Source organism: Micromys minutus (genome assembly GCF_963924665.1).
Source record: "Micromys minutus genome assembly, chromosome: 1".
Taxonomy (NCBI): Eukaryota; Metazoa; Chordata; class Mammalia; order Rodentia; family Muridae; genus Micromys; species Micromys minutus.
This window is the reverse complement of record NC_137969.1, coordinates 30747347-30766690: the sequence shown is the minus strand read 5'-3', so window position 1 is coordinate 30766690 and position 19344 is coordinate 30747347. Positions and strand designations below refer to the sequence as shown.

Below are 19344 nucleotides of genomic sequence, written 5' to 3'. Positions count from 1 at the left end.
AAAAATCATTTATTTGTCCTAGATCTCGAAGACTCTCCTACGTTTTCTTGAAGTTTTGTTGTTACATTTTACATTTAAGTCTGGAGTCCATCTTGAGTGAATTTTTATCTAAATGTGAGGGTTTTGCTTTGCAAGCCTTTTATTGTTTTCATGATGTCCCCTAGATTCTGCACTGTTGGAAGAAAGGATGGTCTTCCCTCCATTCCCTTTGTCCCTTTTCAAAGAGAGTTGAGGTGGCAGGAAAGATGGTACAGTACTCACCACCAAACCTGACAACTTGAGTTTGAATCTCAGAACCCACATGGCAGAAGGAGAGACTTGATTCTTGACAATTTATCCTCTGACTTTTACATGTGCATGCATGTGTGCACATACATTCATACAAATAAATTAATAAAATGTTAGAAAGTGAGGTTTGGTAATAGGAATGGATCAGAGTCCAGAGTAACTCACTCAGATTTCCAGGATCTTGTGTCCCAGAACAAAGAATTGGAGCAAGGACTTATGGATAGTTATTGAAACTAGACAGTTTAAGGAAAGGGCTAAACATGGTCCCTAGTAGAGGAGTTAGAGAAAGGATTGAAGGAGCTGAAGGGGTTTACAACCCCACAAGAACAACAATACCAACCAACCAGAGTTCCAGGGACTGAACCACTATCTAAAAGTACACATAGATAGACCCATGGCTCCAGCTTCACATGAAGCAGAGGATGGCCTTGTTGCGCATCGATGGGAGGAGAAGCCCTTGGTCCTGCCAAGGCTCAATTCCCCAGAGTAGGGGACTGCAAGGGCAGGGAGGTGGGAGAGGATGGGTGGGTTGGGGAGCACCCTCATAGAAGCAGGGGGACAGGGGATGAGATGGGTTTATGGAGGGGAAACCAGAAAAAGGGATAACATTTGTAATGTAAATAGAATATATCCAATAAAAAATTTGAAAAGTGTTGGTATGGTAGTACAGACATTTCATCCTAGCACTCAGCAGGCAGAGGCAGGTGCAGGTGGATCACTTACGGATTTGAGGCCAGCATGGTCTACATTACTGAGTTCTGGGACAGCCAAGGCTACATAGCAAAACCTGAGAAAGAGGGAGAAACTCTCCAAATAGAAATAATCTGGGACATGTGCAAAGTCCAAGGTCCAAAAGTCCCTTCCCCATCCCCACCCAGAGCCATTACTTCGGGTAATTCCATGCCATTTACCCTTTCTCACCTTTCTTTGTTATGTCATGATTTTCTAGAACATGTGCTTTCTCTTACTTGTAGCACATGTTTAACTCTATGCCTTTCTTTCTTCATGACCAGGCTACCCTATTGCCATAACGTGCTGGTGAGTGCCCATGATTCTAGCTACTGGAAAAGCTGAAGCATCAATTGACTACTTGGGTCCAAGAGAATATCCTGGGACACAGTGAATACAAAAGGAGGAGAAGGAACATTGGGCTTATTTTCTGTTTCTGTTGAGTTGCATTCATCTGTGTGTCTACCCTTCCATACTACTGTTTTAATTCTATACTTTGTAGGCCCAACATATTGAAGCCTCTTTTTCTTGTCTCTTTCACATACTGTATGCTCTTGGTGCATAACTTTTAGAGTTAAGAACAAATATGTATTTCTACAAAAGGCCATATTGAGGGTTGCATTTTCAAAGCAGACTTGCCACTGAGCTCTCAAACCCATAGTCCTCCCACTTCGGCCTCTGAAGTTCAGTGTTGCTATGCCCGGTACCTTATTGAGATTCTAATATAAGAGTTGGATTAAATATATAAAGCAGTTTGAGAGATTTGACCTCTTTGTCATGTTGAGTCTTCCAAGCCATAAGTGTTCAAATCAATGATTTATTTCATTATTGCCTAAGGGTTTCTCTTGCTGTGATAAAATACCAGGACCCAAAGCTTATAGTCCATCACTGAGGGGAGTTGGGACAGGAACTCAAAGCAAGAAAACCCATAGGCAGGAACTAATGCAGAAGCCATGGTAGAATACTACCTACGGGTTGCTCTCCATGGCTTACTCAGCCTGCTTTCTTATACCATCTAGAGCCGCCTGCCTGGGGTGACACCACCCACAGTGGGCTGGAATTTCCCACACGATTCACTAAGGAAATACTCTACAGCCAATCTTATAAAACATTTTCTCAATTAAAGCTCCCTATTCTCAGATAACTCAAGTTGTGGAACTCAGCCACAACAATTATCATTTTATAATTTTATATATTCTGCATGTATTTTGTATGTATATATGCATGCATGCATGCCAGAGTTCTCTAGAGAAACAGAACTGATGGAGTGAATCTATACATATTAAAAGGGAATTTACTGGAGACGTTTACAGGCTGTGTTCTGGCTTGTCCAACAGTTGCTGCCTTCTGATGGAAAGGCCAGGAATCTAATAGTCCATGAGGCAGGACATCTCAGGTGATCTCTAATATATGCTGGGATCCGAAGAAGTCGGTTCTAAAACCACTAAAAGAGTGCCTCCATAGCAGGCATTTTACTTTTAAATGAACTGCTTAAGGGAGAAAAACTTGGGTACAAAATATGGACAAAAAAAGTTATAAATGTAAGCTGTTTTACTAATTATTTTATAACCACAAACTTGTACAGAGGAGGAAGTCTGTATAAAACAACAGATTCAGACGAGGTGTTCCCTTAGCAAGGCTGAAGATTCAGTGTCTGGTGTTTAGAACTTAGGATGCAGTCCTTGTTTTTGGATGGGTCACTGGGAGTTTGGCACAGTCCATGCTTTTAACCAGTGTCTTAGGGTTTTACTGCTGTGAGCAGACACCAGACCAATGCAAGTCTAATAAGGACAACATTTAATTGGGGTTGGCTTACAGGTTCAGAGATTCAGTCCATTATCATCAAGGCGGGAACATGGCAGCATTCAGGCAGGCATGGTGCAAAAGGAGGTGAGAGTTCTACATCTCTATCTGAAGGCTGCTAGGAGAATACTGGCTTCCAGGTAGCTAGGGTATTAAAGCCCATGTTCACAGTGGCACATCTACTCCCACAAGGCCACACCTCCTACCACTCCCTGGGCCAAGCAAATATAAACCATCACAACTAGATTTGAACAGAATGGCCACCTGACCTAGCTAGAAGTAGATGAAGTGTTTGGTATAGAGTGTCACATGACTACCGAAGTTCCACCCCACAAAGCAGTGCCAGGTGTGGCTGTACTTCTTGTCAAACTCCACAATATTCTTTTCTACATTGTACTTCTCCAACACCTGAGTTATGCATCAAGTTCTGTTGCATGTCTTCTGACAAGTCTGCATTTTTGATCACTGCCTTCCAGTTGCACATGGTTGCCATGGAGCAGGGGCCAGCAGGCTGCTGGGAGCTCCCGGGGAAGGTACTGGTGCTGCTCAAGCAGCAGAGAGCTGGTTGCTACCGAAATGCATCTCTTCTGTCTTTTTGTATAGGCTGCCATGAGAAAGTGTTGCCAGGTTTACAGTGGTCTCCTGGCCTCAAGTGATCCACTCAAGAAAACTCCCCCAGAGCTGTGTCCCAATGTTTGGGTTTTAGTTGATTCTAGATATAGTGAAGCTGACCATCAAGTTTTGGTGTTTCAGTTTTAGATCCTTTGGCCTTACTAAACTCCCTGGTTCTAGGATCTCCTGTTGCAGTGGCTAGAATGTCAAGTACTATGTTGGCAAGGACTATGGGTAAACATTTACTTCACTTCTCCACAACTGAGGTGGAAATTATCCAGTCTGTTACTACTAGGTACAGTTTTTGGTTGACCCTTTAAAGGTTGAAGAAATTTCTCTCCCTGTTTGCCGAGCCCAGGAGTTTATGCAGTGAAGGTTTGGTCCCCAGGACAGCAGTGCCCCGAAGTGGGATATATTTGAAGTAACAGGATGGGGAGGTTAAGACAGATTAGTTCACTGATGGAGTCCTAAGTTGATGAGCTACTGGGAGGTAGCAGATGCAGAAGATGAGACTAATTACAAGGAAAAGGCCTTCTAAAAATTTATTTTTATTATGTGTAAGTGGTAGCTGTGTATGTATGAATCCAGGTGCCCTTGGGGGCTAGCAGAGGGCATCAGATCCCTTGGAGCTGGAGTCACAGGCAGTCCTTAGCTCCTGTAGGTGCTGGGAACCCAACTCTGCAGGAGCAGCATACAGTCTTAACCACTGGGCTGTTACTGCAGCCTGAGCAGAGTCTTTAGGGACAGCAGCTGAAGGCTATATCTTATCTTAGGATTCCTCATAACTCTTCTCTCTCCTTATCTTTGTCTCCCTCTCTTCACCTGTTCTGCTGAATACAGCTCACCATGGTGTGGCCCCACTGTGACCCAGAAACAGAAGCCGAGTGGTCCGAAATTGAAACCTGGGTCAAAATAAACCCTTCTTACTTAGGTGGACATTCTTGGGTAGATAGACCTTTGTGAGTTGGAGACCATCTTGGTCTGCATAGTGAATTCCCAGACAGCCAGAACTGCATAGGAAGACCTGACTCACAAACAAAGCAAACAAAAAAAAAAAATCAATAAATAAACATATCAAGTGTTTTGCTGAGATTTCCTATTTCTACACTTAGATCAAACCAATCCATAACTGTTCTGTCTGAGCATTCTAATGACAGCTGCTTTCCAGTTTCTGTGAGACGATTGTGGTGTTGAGTCCTGGCATGGACATCAGTTGATCGCTTCTCAGTTGTAGCTTTCCCAGCCCCTGGTATCGTGAGTGAGTTTCCATTAAATCATGGGAACAGGCGGTTATCCTAGGGGACTCTCACTCCTCTTTAGGTTGCTTTAGCAGGCAGTTGTCCTTAGGTGTAACCTGGGCAAGCAACCAGACTACTTTGTGAAATACAGTTTCATTGGCATGGCCGTTTCAGAGATCCTGTAAATGGTGCTTCCACTGGGCCTGGGCTCACATAGTGCTCTGTGGAGAGATGGGTTGTACTGATTCTTCTGTTCTTCAGTGCCCTTGTAGAACAGAGTCCTAGCTCTGGTCAACTCTATTTCCCAGTCCTTTGACACGATTTTCCTGTGCTTTGCTTATTTTCTGTCATTCCTGCAGAGATTTTGCACCGCCAGGCTCTCTGTGGGAGCTAAGACAGCAACCCAGGAGAGCTGCCACAGCAGAGCTCTCAAGAACCCAGATCCCGCCCCAGTCTGCTGCTTTCTTTCCAGCTCTCTGGGTTCCTTTGTGTGTTAAATGGTATCAGGGGAGAAGACCTAGAGAGAGTGGGTCTGCGCTGGCTTGTCCTCACACTGGAAGCCCAGGATCCTGGTATCATTTCCTCCCCAAAGAAGGTAATTGTAGGTGGCAGTCCACATAGAAAGCTCCTAAGCTTTCCAAAAGGTTCTTGTCATTGTGAAGGCTGTGAGAGGACAGGCTGGGTGTACAAGCAGAATCTATGGGCCAGAAAACAGCAGATTCCAGGAGCACACCGTGTGTCTGTGGAAAGAAGGAGGCCCGCTTGCAGAGTTTCTGTCCGGTGGGCCAGGGTCTTATGAAGCCTATAAAGTACAAATACTGGGGACGGGAAGAGACGGACAAAGAAAAGGAAGGCAAGGCATGTGGGAGAGGAGGAATGGCCAACTTGGATCTCTGAGCCTTAGACTCTAATGTTTCCTGATAGACCCAGGGTAGATGCTTCCCTCTGGAAGCTCTCAGGCTCCACCCAAACCTCTGTGGGTCAGAAACCACCATACTAAGAAGGGAAGACACAGCAGGGCATGGAGCCAGGAAGGATTTGTAGGGAGCAAGGTCCCTGGGTGGAACAGGAGGGAAGCACTAAGAGGAGCAGGAGGTGGCCGCTCTCAGCATTTCCATCCTAGGATAAAAATACCAGCTTGCAAAATCAGCTGCTAATCTTGTTGCTAGGTAGAGTTCAGCTCCTGAATCGCTATTTTGTGCTAAGTTTGGCTGAACAGCTTTTCCTGGGAATCAGACTCTCTGCCTGCTAGCTCTGGACCCTGGAGGAGGCACAAGAAAGCTAGCATTTGGGTGTTAGTTTATGGGGTATAGCTTGATTGTTATCAGCTCTCCCATTCCTAATGATGACAGACAGACAGACAGACATGAAAAACAAAGGCACAGATCCCACTAAAGTATAAAAAGGAAGATCTGGCTGATGGGAAAGAACTAGTCTTGGACCAGCAAAGCTGCCTTCAGCCATCTGGAAAGCTGTGGAAAAGGCTATGCCTTAGATGATTTATAAAGACGCACAGTACATACGGAACTAGACAGGGTGGGTCATGGGCAGTGTGGTACCATGACAACGGTCTTGAATTGTATGGACCTTAGTAGAGTGGGATGGGCATCATGTAGCTCTGGACACCAGGGAAGAGGCTTTCAGGAAAAGTGCCCCTGTCCCCTCAGCTTCCATCTGAACAGAGGATGCATGGCCCCTGTAGCTGAGGGGACAGGAAGAATGGGTAGAGAGCTGTGTGAGGGACCTAAGAAGGTTACATCAGGGTGTTTACAGGAGTATCTTAAGTACTGTTCTTAAAACATAAAATCAAAACTTGAGCTAGACCCAGCAAAGGGCTCCAAATGGCCACAGGGCCAACCAGGCCACTTAGGGTCTCGGCGCTCATCAGAAGGGGGGCAGTATCAGAGAAGCCAGCACTATTTTGTGGGGTTCTATATGGCCTCTCAGACTTTAGGGACTGCTCTCACTTCTGTTGTCGGTGGTCAAGAATCCAGAAAGAGCTCAGAACTTTGGAAAGGGCCTGGGCTTCCCAGGGTGTTCCCATGCAGACTCTATACAACAGTGTCATCAGCCAGGCTTCATTCAACCCCTAGAAAACCAAATGCAGATTTCCAGTCCTCACATAGTCTGCTGCTGTCAATATCTTCTGTCTAGGAAGGCTACCAGGATGCTCTTAGGGGGACAGTAAACCCCATTCCTATCCCTCTGTCCTCTAAGGACAGAAATATGGTGATCCTTGGTGTCAGAAAGTTATGTTGTGCTCTATGGAAAGAGAACTTGAGACCCCAACATACTTTCAATTCCTACTATCCACAAGGAAGCTTCATTGACCCAGCCAGTCTACATGTTCAAATCCCAGTTGTAACCTACGGTGTGTCTGTCAGTAAGTGAGCTCTAACTGGATATGACAGAAGTTACCCTAGTCCTTACCAGCTCTTCCTGTCCCAGGGAACTAAGACTCTTTTTAAGGAGATAGAAGTGAAGACCAGTGCCTTGCCTTGCCTGTTGTCAGGACTCTGGGCTGTTGGTGTTCCTGCTCTTTCCTCAAATCATTCACTCAAAAAGAGACAAAAGTGCTTAAGGTGTTGCTGTGATTTTTCCTCATGTGAATTAATTTGCCAGGTTAAACAGCAAGTGGCAGCAGCGGAGTCTATGGCAGGAGTGAGGAAACATGGGGGAGAAAAGCTTTTATTCTCTGAAGGCTGGGTGGAAGGGTAGGGGACGATTATTTAATCTAGAATAGTCTCTTGCACCGTGGGGGTCTGGCCATAGCCAGCAGGGCTCTGTGTGGCATGTTTTCTCTCCTAGAAGCAAGAAGCAGGAGTGTCAGTGTGTCCTCCCTCATCGGGCCACCAGCTGTTCTTTTTGTTTGTTCCTTTAATAGCAACTTTATTGAGGTATAATTCACATAGCATAAAATCCATTGTTTAGAGCATACAGTCGGTACAATCGGTGCATCACAGCATTCTGCAGCCCTTCCACTTACCCCAGAAAGAATCCCTCATCAGTCAGGCTCATACCGCTCTTTGAGCTTACCTACCTCATAGAATAGAGTTGAACCTCTACTACACACCACAAAGAGAAATTAACCCAAAATATACTGACCCCATGGAACTCTGAAGAAGACACAAGTATCTTCATGACATGGTTTGACTGTGGCTTCTTTGGTACGGCATGGATCAAGTGATCTTTATTGAAATTAAGACTTTCAGTGCATCTAAATACATTATCCAGAAGGCAAAGAATAAACTACACTTCTACCTGTAGAATGAAATAAAATATCTGTGGTCATATATTCTATGCATATTCAAGGTCAAGAATGTAGAAAGAAACTGGGCATGGTGGTGCACACTGTTAATCCCAGCACTCGGGAGGCCACCCTGGTCTACAGAGTAAGTTCTAAGACAGCCACAACTACCTGAGAGATCCCATCTCAAGAAAATTGTAGAAAGAACCTTTCCTACTCACCACAGAACAAACTGATGAGAAATGTGGGCAAAGCACATACTCAAATGTCTAAGAGGTGTCGGTGAGCCTGTAAAGAAGGGAGGCCTCGTTTACTGCTGTGAGAGATGGGAAACAACCTGGCACTTCCTCATGCTGAACATGGAGTTGTCATATGAGTAGTCATTCCACTCCTAGATATAGACCCAAAAGAACTCAAACCCCTCAGATGGGTACTTGCAGTCACTGGAACAGTATTCATAATCACCCAAAGGAGAACCCCGAGTGTCCAATAACTGTTGGGTGGTTACAAAGAACGTGGTATATCTGTGTGATGACTCTCATTCTACCATAAAGAAGCCTGGTGGCTGAGGATATATATGTCCATTTGGTACAATGCTTGCCTAGCACACACAACATGAGCCCCAGCATAAAATTAAGCCAGGTGTCATGGCATGTGCTGTAACCTGAGCATTTGAGAGGTGGATCAGAACTTTCAGCTCATTCTTGGCTACATAGAGAATTTAAAGCCTGTCTCATGTAGAGATGCTGGGAGGAGGAGGTTGTTTAGATTATGGTATATCATGGGTTCTGGCATGGGTGAACCTTACGGACATGCTCAGAGGAGCAAGTGGAAGGGAGAGTAAGGTAAGATTTTGCTACTTGAATATTTCAGTGTTCAGGCAATTCATAGAGACAAATGAGGCAGGTTACAGTGATACACGGCTGAAGAGTTCTGCATGGGACAGTGAATGGTTTTGGAAATATGTGAGTGATGGTTGTGTGTCTGTTGGAAGTCCTTCATGTCACTTGAATTGTCTACTTTGATTAAAATTCAGTTTTTGTTATATACATACTTTAAAGTGTTAAAGTATGTGCATGTATACACACCTGAACTCCAGAACTCAGGAGTCTGAGGAAGAAGGGTTAGAGAGCCAGCCCAAGCTACACAGCGAAGCACCATCTCAAAGGGAATAAAATGCAAACAAACAGACTGTATGTATGCTGGTTCCAGGAGATGGCTGGCTGGCCTAGAGGAGTGAGTCATTTCTTTAAGCCTACTATTTTACCCTTCTACAGCAGGACTACATGTATTACTTAGCTGTGAGATTGTTGTCAAAATCAAATGATATAATTCATGTGGCCACTTAGAACAAAGTCTGACCAGTAATGAGTGTTTAATAAGGGGAGCCTTTGTTATGAGATCATTTTGCTCTGTCTAGAAACTTGCTGTTTGACACCTTCCCTTCCCTACCCTCTATCTTCTCTCTCTCTCTCTCTCTCTCTCTCTCTCTCTCTCTCTCTCTCTCTCTCTCTCTCTCTCACACACACACACACACACACACACACACACACACACACACACACACACACACACACTTCCTCTGAGCTGGGGAGGTGCTGACTGAGAGTGTTTCCTGCTCTTTCAGAGGTCCTCAGTGCCTACACCTGGTGGCTCACACTTGCCTATGTCTCTATCTCCAGGGCATCTGATACTCTTCTGGCCTCCTCAGGCACCTCACACATGTGGTATGCACACAACAGACATGCACATACATAAATAAATCTTGGTTAAAGTACTATTCCCCTAGGAGAACATTGAGAATAGCTAGAAAGTCCAGGTTAAACAATCATTTGAATGGCAGTGGGCAGCTGCTGGCAGCCAGGACTTTATGAGCCATGATTGCAAAGAGGAGAACTAGACATCGAGCTACCCATACCTTACCCATATGTTGCCCATAGCGTTTACCCACACCATTTACCCATTCTGTTTACCTGCTATGTGTTTTTCATTTATGAGACAGAGACTAATCTGAACAACAATAGACATGCTACTGTAGATGGAGGAAAGTTTAGGAGGACTCAACTCTATAAAAAGACTACAGGCAACTAAGAACTGCTGAGAGCAGAGAAACAGTTGTCCTTAGGGTAGAGCACACTAACTGCTTAGCCAATAACAAATTCTCATCCCTGAAAACACACATAAAGCACCATCATATAGACCAAGCAGTTTGTATTTATTTATTTCAGGAACACACACACAAATCCACGTATTTGAGAGAGACTGCAAGGTAGGGGATTACTACGTGGGAGGATTGGAAGGGATGAATGAAAAGGGAGAAGTGATGTTATACTATACTCTCAAATACATACTCTTTTAACAATTTGTTTCATGTATGTGAGTGCACTGTCACTGTCCTCAGACACACCAGAAGAGGGCATCAGATCTCATTACAGATGGCAATGGACCACCATGTGGTTGCTGGGAATTGAACTCAGGACTTCTGGAAGAGCAGTCTCTTAACTACTGAGCCATCTTTCCAGCCCACATATAATTTTTTTAAAATGAGGTGGGGAGGGGGAAGGAGGGAGGGAGGGATGGACAGATAGACAGACAGATTAGGAATGCATGCAAGGGGCCAGTATGCTAAGGTAAGGAAACTTGAGGAAGAACTTCCATGAATTTCATAAAGGAGGGAGAAAAGTTTAATTGTAGGGCTGACAAGCCAGCCAGGAACCATGGGGTCAGGAGCCCCAAATGCCAAGGTTTCCCGTGAAACACTTGCCTGCACATTAAATCCACGTGCTGAGAGGCTAAGACTAATGAAATCATGAGCAATGGTACTGCACAATGAGACCCACCCGGACCACAGCCTTACCTGTGCCACCCTGTTTATCATGGTTGGTCATCTCCCCATAGCTCCTCCAGAAGACAAGGCCAACTCCTGCCTGTGTGTGTGTGTGTGTGTGTACAGTTGATATTAGCATAGATGAACTTAAGTGTTGGTGGAGCAGGAGAGGATTAATGGAGGTGACTGTAGGACTTGGAGAAACAGGACAGGACAGTAGGAAACATCAAGGCTAGTGTGCAAATATATTTTAAAGATGAAAAATACAGAAGAGCATAAGACATCTATGGGACATATTGAAAATCTTTGGAAGATTGTTTGAAATCTTTGAAACAGTTGTTGCCAGGGGCCATACTGATGTGAGCGGCCTGTGCTGCCACCCCAGGATCTGGTGATGCTGGCTCCATGCTGATGCTGAAGGCCATGTCTAGGTCTAAAGTCCTACTGCTGCTGGGCTGCATGTCCATAGCCCATGATACCACCGGAGGCCATGATGCCGACTGCGCTCTGCTGCCACCTGAAGCTGTGCTCATGTCTGCATCTCGGCTTGCCGCTGAGGTCTTGTCTGAGACCGTGGCCCTGTTGCAGTCAGTCCGTGTTCATGGTCAGTTCTACCACCAGAAACCAGGAGGAAGCCCATGAGCTGAGCTCCAGCTGCCAGTGAAGAGTGAGGAATCTGCTTTTCAGGGCTAGAGATGACTGCAGACGCACAGTTGGGAAAGACAGGCATGAAGGGCTTCTGTTCTACCCCTACCCTCACCCCTCACAAAAGCAACAGCCTAAAAAGGAAGCCATCAAAAAGAACACGTGACAATTGTGATATGGATGCTGAAGTGCAGCTCTCCAAATCTGGTGGCTTCAGGCAGGGGTTCAAGTCTCTTCAGTGGGAGGGCCACCGAGACTTGACCATGCTCCAGTAAGTATATGAACAACTCAAATTGGACATTTGAGAAAATTTTGTTGGGGCAGGAGTTCACAAAGTTGGGCATGGGGCAGACATGGAAAGACTTGGATACAAGAGTGTTGGAAAATTTTCCAAAGAATCAATACAAATATTTTGGGGGAAAAAGATGCATAATACAGAAGAGGATAAGACGTGTATGGGATGTTTGAAAAGACACACAATTCTAGTCTCAGATACAAGAAAAATTATAACTAAGAAGTGATGTTAGATTATGATTATATTAGAAACAAAAAAAAAAAAAAAAAAAAAAAAAAAAAAAAAAAAAAAGAAGCCACCAGCCCTCAAACGGAAGATCAATTACTGAAGCGGGATAAACAGTCCTTAAGGAGCCCAGGCAGTGACACTCGGTGGACAGCAGACACAGACTCAGAAGACAATAACAGATTTAGAATGTTGAAGATAACTGCCAACCTAGAATTTCTTAGAATTCTGTAAGGGAAACATTTCTTTTTAATTTGAGGATAAATTTCTAGGGAACGTTTTTAAAGGAGTACATGGCTGTCTTCAGTCCTCTCGTCTCTGGGAATAGCTCCTACACAACAGCACAAGCAAGGGAATAGCAATAAGTAAGAAAGTAGCTAAAACACAACCAGAGGCTAAAGTGGAATAGAATAAAAAACAAAAGTTAGTTAATCAAACACAGGCAAGAAAGCGGGAAAATAAGTAGCTGATATAAACAGAAAGATCACATAGTGGGTAGAAAATAAAGTAAAACAGAAAGCACATTAAATGTAAGCAGACTAAATATTTCATGAAAAAGATCATGATAGTCCAAAGGAAAAATAAGTCACATTGCTACAAGGGTGTGTCTTAATAAAAATACAGGGGGTGAAAGCAAACAGATGGAAACTGTACCCAATCAGCTGACAGGGTTAAATGCATAACCTCTTGACACATAGGCCATCCCTGTAGACCACACTCTGCATAAGCAGTGTGATAGTATTGGCTGCTAGGTCTTCTATGAATATCAAGCATCTTAACAGAGGAGGGTTTTCTCATAGTCCTGGTTTCTGGAAGTCTCAGACTTGTGGGAAGGGCTGGTTTCTCTAGGACCTCTCCTTGGCATGGGACAAGTGTCTTCCTGTGCCCTCATATGGCCATCCCTCTGCATGCTTGTGTCTAAATTTCCATTTCTTTTTAAGACACCTACCAGGTTAGTGTCCACCATGCTGACTTCATTTTTACCTTAACCAAATCCTCAATGTCACATTCAGGGCACTAGGCTTAGATTTCAGTGAGTTTCCGGGAAAAACAGCATTTAGAAGCTGACTCTACTTCAGCATGGCCGAGGACCTCAGCCAAGTAACAATGGGTGCAGGATGGCACAGGCCCCGTAGTTGCTTCCCGGGAGTCTATTCAGGTGGGGTCTTTCCTAGAACATACAGCACTTGAGCCAGTTAAACCATTCATGCACACTGTGAACCCTAGCAGAACTGTTTAGATAAAATAGGCTCTAAGAGAATAAGGGTAGCTAGAGATGGAGATACACCACGGTGGTGAAGGGGTGTACTCACCAGACATCTTTAAGATTTCACATGAACTTAGTAACTTCATAGCATAAAGTTGACAATCTTCAAGTGAGGAGTAGAAGCTTTGGCAGCCACAGTAGACAAATTTAACTCACCTCCCAAACTAAATGAGAGAACAGGCAGACAACAAAATTCAATAAAGCGTCTGAGTAACGTGGTTAACAACTTGGTGTGCTTGGCACATTTAGAACACCGTACCCAGGAATGACAGAACACACATTACTTTCCAGTGCAGATGGAGCGTTGCAAGCATTGATCATATGGCTGAGCCATAAGTTTCAACACATTTTAAAGGATTAGAATTATTCAGATCAGGTCCCAGGAATAGAAGGGAACTTTTCTTGTTCTGTTAAAGAGTAGCTATAAAAAAAACGATTTTAATGATGAAATATTTAAAACGTTTCCCCTGAGACTTGGACTGGGCTGGGGGAAATGCAGTAGCCACTGGAGTTCTGTGTTGTACAGAAGACCACCCCCACCCACAGTGGACATATTGCAAGACCCCTAGCAAGATGCCTAAGGCCATCCATCCATAGTAACAAACCATATATAGTGTATGTTTTCCTGTGTGCTCCAAAGCATATAGGGAATCAAGGGTGGGAGAATGCGTGAAGTATCCAGCATGGTACACTAAACAAAGGATGGTTCAATACAGTGGGGATGGGGTATGATAATGGCAACTCAAACTGTCCTTGGAGAGTGGCATGGCAGGGCATGAGTCTGTCAGGAACTCACATCTTTTTATTGCTGGTGTCTCCTGCCTGACTTTTGTCCAGGCTGATGGCTATTTATAGGGAGTGAGGCTACACTGGAACGAGTCGGTCCATAATATAGGAAACTTATAAGCAATTCCTGGTGATGACACTCACTTGCTGGCACTACTCCCTCCTCGACCAGTGTCCTACCTGCTGTGGCCTACTGCCCCACTGGCATGGCCTTGAGCCTCCCTGACAGACTTTGCAGATGTGCCCTTCCCTCTGGGTCTTGTAGGCTCTGTTGGCTTCTCTGTGTTTTTACGCATTCCTTCCTCAGGCGGCCACCTTGATGCTGCATTGTCAGAGACCCATCTGGACATTGTCGCCTTCTCTGATGTTCCCCAGCTGCAGTTCCAGCCTCCTCCTGTTGCTGATCCTGTGATACTCTGGAAGACCTTCTTTACAGCTGATCCTGTGGGGATGGGTGTCTGTACCTCCTAAACAGAATTTACTATTGACCTCAAGCCTCTTACCTTTGTTTTTCATCTGTCTGCATACCAGGAAAGCAAGAGTGATCCACACTGCCTGTTCACTACTACTTACATTTCTGGGCTTCCACATCCCACCTTCAAGATACCCTCCAACTGAAGGTCTTCTAGTCCCCTGCCAACAAATGGCAGTTGTTATTAGTATGGTTGGTGACCCCAAAGGTGAGGTCATTATAAATGCCTCACTTTGTATTGTATTTTAGAAGTGTAAATTTTCTAGGGCATGACAGGCCATTGCTATGACCTTCCTCAGCACTTCACTTGTGGTATAGAGGCATGATTGGAAAGAATGTAAGGGGGCACTGAAAAGACCCCTGGAGGCCACAGGCTTCACCCAATCCCCACAGATGCTGATTGTGCTGACACAAAACTGGGGTCACCAGGAAGAGGGAACTTGGTTAAGGAAGTGCCTCCATCAGATTGTTTTTTGTGCAAGTCTGTAAAACATCTGGTTGATTGGCAGTTGCTATGGGAGAGCCCAGTGGGCAGTGGCACCCCTGAGCACTTGGCCCTGGGTTGTTTAAGAAAGCAAGAGAGCAAGCCAATTGCTTTTCCATGGTCTCTGCCTCAGTTCCTGCCCTGGATTCCATCAGTGATGGACTGTTATGGGGAAGTATAAACCACATCAACCCTTTCCTCCCCAAGACACTTTCAGTTGCTTTTATTTTTTTTCCCAGCAAAAGCACATAACTAATGTACTGATGGTCCAAGCAGAGAGCAAGGGCTGTGATAGGAATTAAGTGGGGGTACAGTTGCTGCCACCTTACCCCAGGCAACCGGAGCTTCTGGGGACTGGGGGCAGGGGGTGTGCCTGACCTGACAGCTAGCTCCATCATGGCCACATCAGAGTCTGTCTGGGTTGGTTGGCAGTCACTCACTGGCTGCTCTGAGGTCTGGGCCTCCCTGGCCTGGGGTTGAGGCTCCAGCAGAAGTTTGATGGTCTGGGTATGTGACGAGGGACATTCTAAGAGAATCCCAGAAAGGGAAGCCTAAGACTTCAGCCATGGTGCAGATGCATAAGGGATGCTGTGCGCCATGACACTGCGTGGTCTTATCTCTGACCCCCTTGGTTCCCTGAGCCCAGGTGGGAGTAGAGCAGGGCGGAGGGCATCAAAAGAGCTCTGTCTCTTGGGCCAAACTGAGATGCAGGGAAGGCCACATACAGGGTGTAGCCTGGCAGCAGCTACTGTGCTCTTAGGCTGGGGGTCAGGCAGGGGCCGCTCTGGCCTAGGAGTTTGTAGGGCCTATTCACTGCCCCCTCCTCTACCTCCCTGACCCCTCGAGGACTTCTGAGTCTTAGGGTCAGTGCAGGAGACCCAGAGGCCCTTCCAAAGTGCTGACCTTGGTCAGCTTGGGGAAGCTCTGAAGGACACATGGAGGAGCCCGTGGCTCTCAGAGGAGAAAGTGAGTTTAAAACATTCCCCCCAAGCCTGGCGCTGCCACCCTCCACCCCAGTTACCTGGGAGCTCAAGGAAGATTGGAATTTTATTTAGTAACGGTGAGCTTTAAAAACTTGGTGAGATCCTATCTCAAAACAATTTTTAAAAGGTCAGGAGAGAGGTCTCAGATATGTGAGGCCCTGGCTCAGTCCCATGTGCTGCAAAGAACAACACAGAGCCTCCCACTTTCCATTCCAGAGGACACCAAAATCTTGGAGAGGAGACGGTAGAGCCCCCACGAGTTCCTCTGGGGAAAAGGCCCCATGGCCTCAGGTATATGAGACAGACTTGTCCCTGCATGTTGCTTGCTCAGGGCCTCATTCTGGCCTATTCCAGAGAGGGAGGCAGGGAACAGGATCCCCGCAGCTTCCTACCGCCTCCCTCGCTGGTGCTGGCCAGCGGGCCATTTCCTTAGCCAAAGATTAGGATGAGAAGCAAGAACGGCAGTCCTGCTGCCGGCCATCACCCAACACTGAATGTATGTCCCTGCCAGCAGCTTTTCCTAATTACGGTGGCTGTGTACAAATTGCATTACATTTGTCTTCCTCCACAAGAAAGGCTCCCGCAATCACAAGCCTTCACCCTCCTTGCATATCATGTGGCCGACAGTTGCCTCCTATTGCGGGACTCTGCCAGGCCTGTCCCCTGTGGGGGGCAATTTGGGCTGTTTCCAGTTTTCTTGGTTATAAATAGCACTGCTGTGCATATCTTCATTACAAATTCCCTCCTTTCCCTGAAACCCAGAGCTATAAAGCCTATAGGCATCCGGAACCCAGGCTCACTGGCACACAAGCCCTTGACGGACCTGGAGACCTCAGTCACATGTTCCTTGGACACCATGAACCAGAACCTGATGCTCAACATCTCTCCAGTTCATAGGCAGAAAACAGGCAGAAATGAAAATTACAAATGTCCTTTCCATCAAGGTCTCCCTCAACTTTCTGTATTTTAGGATTTAAAGATCTCGTATGTTGGGGGCTGACGGAAACCAGGGCACCCTGGTGGCAGAGAACATCAGCTTTCTTCGTGTGTGTGTGTGTGTGTGTGTGTGTGTGTGTGTGTGTGCAGGGAGGGAGGGAGAGGCAGGAGAGGAAGAGAGAGAGGAGAGAAAGAGTGAAGAGTGTGACTGTGCATGTGTTCAGGGATCTCAACCTTAACCCTCAAGCTAGTGCTTCAAGCACTTTTAGACCTGAGCCATCTTCGCACCTCACCCAGGGCTGTTTCCTTCTCTCCACCTTTTCTTTTTTTAAAGATTTATTTACGTATTATATGTAAGTACACTGTAGCTGTTCAGACACACCAGAAGAGGGCATCAGATCTCATTACAGATGGTTGTGAGCCAACATGTGGTTGCTGGGATTTGAACTCAGGACCTCTGGAAGCACAGTCAGTGCTCCTAACCGCTGAGCCATCTCTTTCCCACCACCACCTCCACCAAAAATTTTTGATCAGTGTTTTGTTGAAGTTACAAAGGTTACCTGTTCCCCCACCCTTCCCTCCATTCCTCCCTCCTAACTTGCTTGTGCTCCCCTCCCTTCTCTCTCTGTCTTTCTGCCTTCCTTCCTTTCTTCCTTCTCCTCCTCCTCTACTTCTTTTTTCTTTTTCTTTTGTTTTGAGACAGGGTTCCTTTGTTTAACAGAGCCTTGGCTGTCCTGGACTCCCATTGTAGACCAGGCTGGCCTTGAATTCACAGAGATCTGCCTGCCCCTGCCTCTTGAGTCCTGGGATTTACTTGGAGAATGTTGCTTTTGTTTGCTCATTTCTGTATGACATTGTCAAGCCCTGCCCTTCAACTTTTTCAGGCTGTTATAAGTTATGTCTGATCTGAATGGTTTCCTGGTAAGTGTACAGTAGTGCAGGGCCTCTCTGAGTGTGGCTGTGGCAAACATTTTTTCTGTGTATGATTCTATGTCCCTTTTCCACAGCCCTTGTCAGCTCACATTCCTGCTCAGTCACTTGAGTCTTCTTCGATTATTCCTTAATTTTTACATTGCTGTCAGTGGCCCTTGTGTAGAATCTGTTGAGAATTCTTCTGTCTCCTAATTCTTGCTTTGTGGCTAAGACTGTTCCATGTGACTAGGAAACAGTATAGTCACCATATGGGATCACAACATGAGCATACACTTTGTGTAATTTTTAGGTTGAGGTATGATTTACACACATAATTACATGGAATTCATGTAAATCGCATTTACACAAAATGCACCAATTTTATGTTTCCAACATTTTGGGCAAATGTATTCACTCGTGTAACCATGGAAAAGAGAAAGAACAATTCTGTCACCCAAAACTGATTCCTTTGGGCCCCTCTAATTCATCCTGGTCATGCTGTGCCCTATGGAGTAAGTGACAATGGCTGTTCTAAATCTGTGCCCATAGAATTCTGTAGGAGTGGAACCATGCCATGTGCATTTGTGCCTGAGCTCCTTAGCTCTACCTTAGGTCTGAGAGCTGCTTGTGCTATGAGTATGCCCGGAAGTACTCACACCACCTGTTCACCAGCACTCATCCTAAGTCCCAGATGCATCAGTAGCGTGACTATCAATGTTCTTATATGCATTTCATTCTGCTTTGTATGACAGATTTTGATGTTTTCAGGTAGATGCCTAAGAGGGGAACTGGCAGGTCACAGAGCAGATATCTGTTTGGTTTTATAAAAACTGTCCAACTGTCCCTCAGAGTGGCTAGCCTATGTTTATGGACACCGTCTAATGCTCTTAACCTCCGATTGCCACTGGATATTAGCTCCTAGTACTAAGCAGACCTGGGAAACAGTTGCTGCACACTCCCCTGTCCTCCATCAAACCTGCTTGGGACAAGAAGAAGACAGCTGGATCTTAACGTCAGAACCCAAGGAAGCACTCACTTTAGATAGACACCAGAGCAGACTGTGCAGGCACGCTGAGAGCCTGTGGTTTCCTGACCACCATGGTGAGCACTACTGTCCCGGTTAGCCTAGATGCAGCAGCAGACCTGTCTGTGGTGAGGCCACAGCCACAGCCACAGGCCTCTTGTATGTAGCCTTTTTGCCTATGGGTAGAGGCTGTGCAGGATAGCAGGGGAGATGGCTCCAGTGCAAAGTCTCTGGCCTCCCCTCCTGCAATGAGAAGGGAGTTCCCTGCTGGCAAGCCCCAGAATGGGGTAAGGAGGAGCTGGGGCCGTCCCTGGCCCCTCCTGGTCATTTGGGCATGCCCTGTCAGTGTAGTCTCTCCTGTTAGTATAACTGATTGGGTCACGTTGAGCTGGATAATGGCATGTGTTCTACTCCCAGTTCTGAGGCTGTTCCAAGAAAACAGAGGTGACATCCATCAGTAGGCATGGTGAGGTCACACTGAAAGGGTCCAACTCACCAAAGGGCCAGGGAGCACCAGGAGTGTCCCAGAGAACCTCAACCAGACAGAAGCCTAGACAGGGTACCAGGGAAG

General features: G+C 45.9%; 1 pseudogene across 1 annotated transcript; it reads right to left on the bottom strand.

Moving 5' to 3' along the window:
• Positions 1-2985: 2985 nt before the first annotated feature.
• On the bottom strand, positions 2986-3304 carry LOC308422694 (dynein light chain 1, cytoplasmic-like; annotated as a pseudogene). The gene has a single exon. The product of its transcript is annotated as a dynein light chain 1, cytoplasmic-like (transcript).
• Between the last annotated feature and the right edge of the window lie 16040 nt (positions 3305-19344).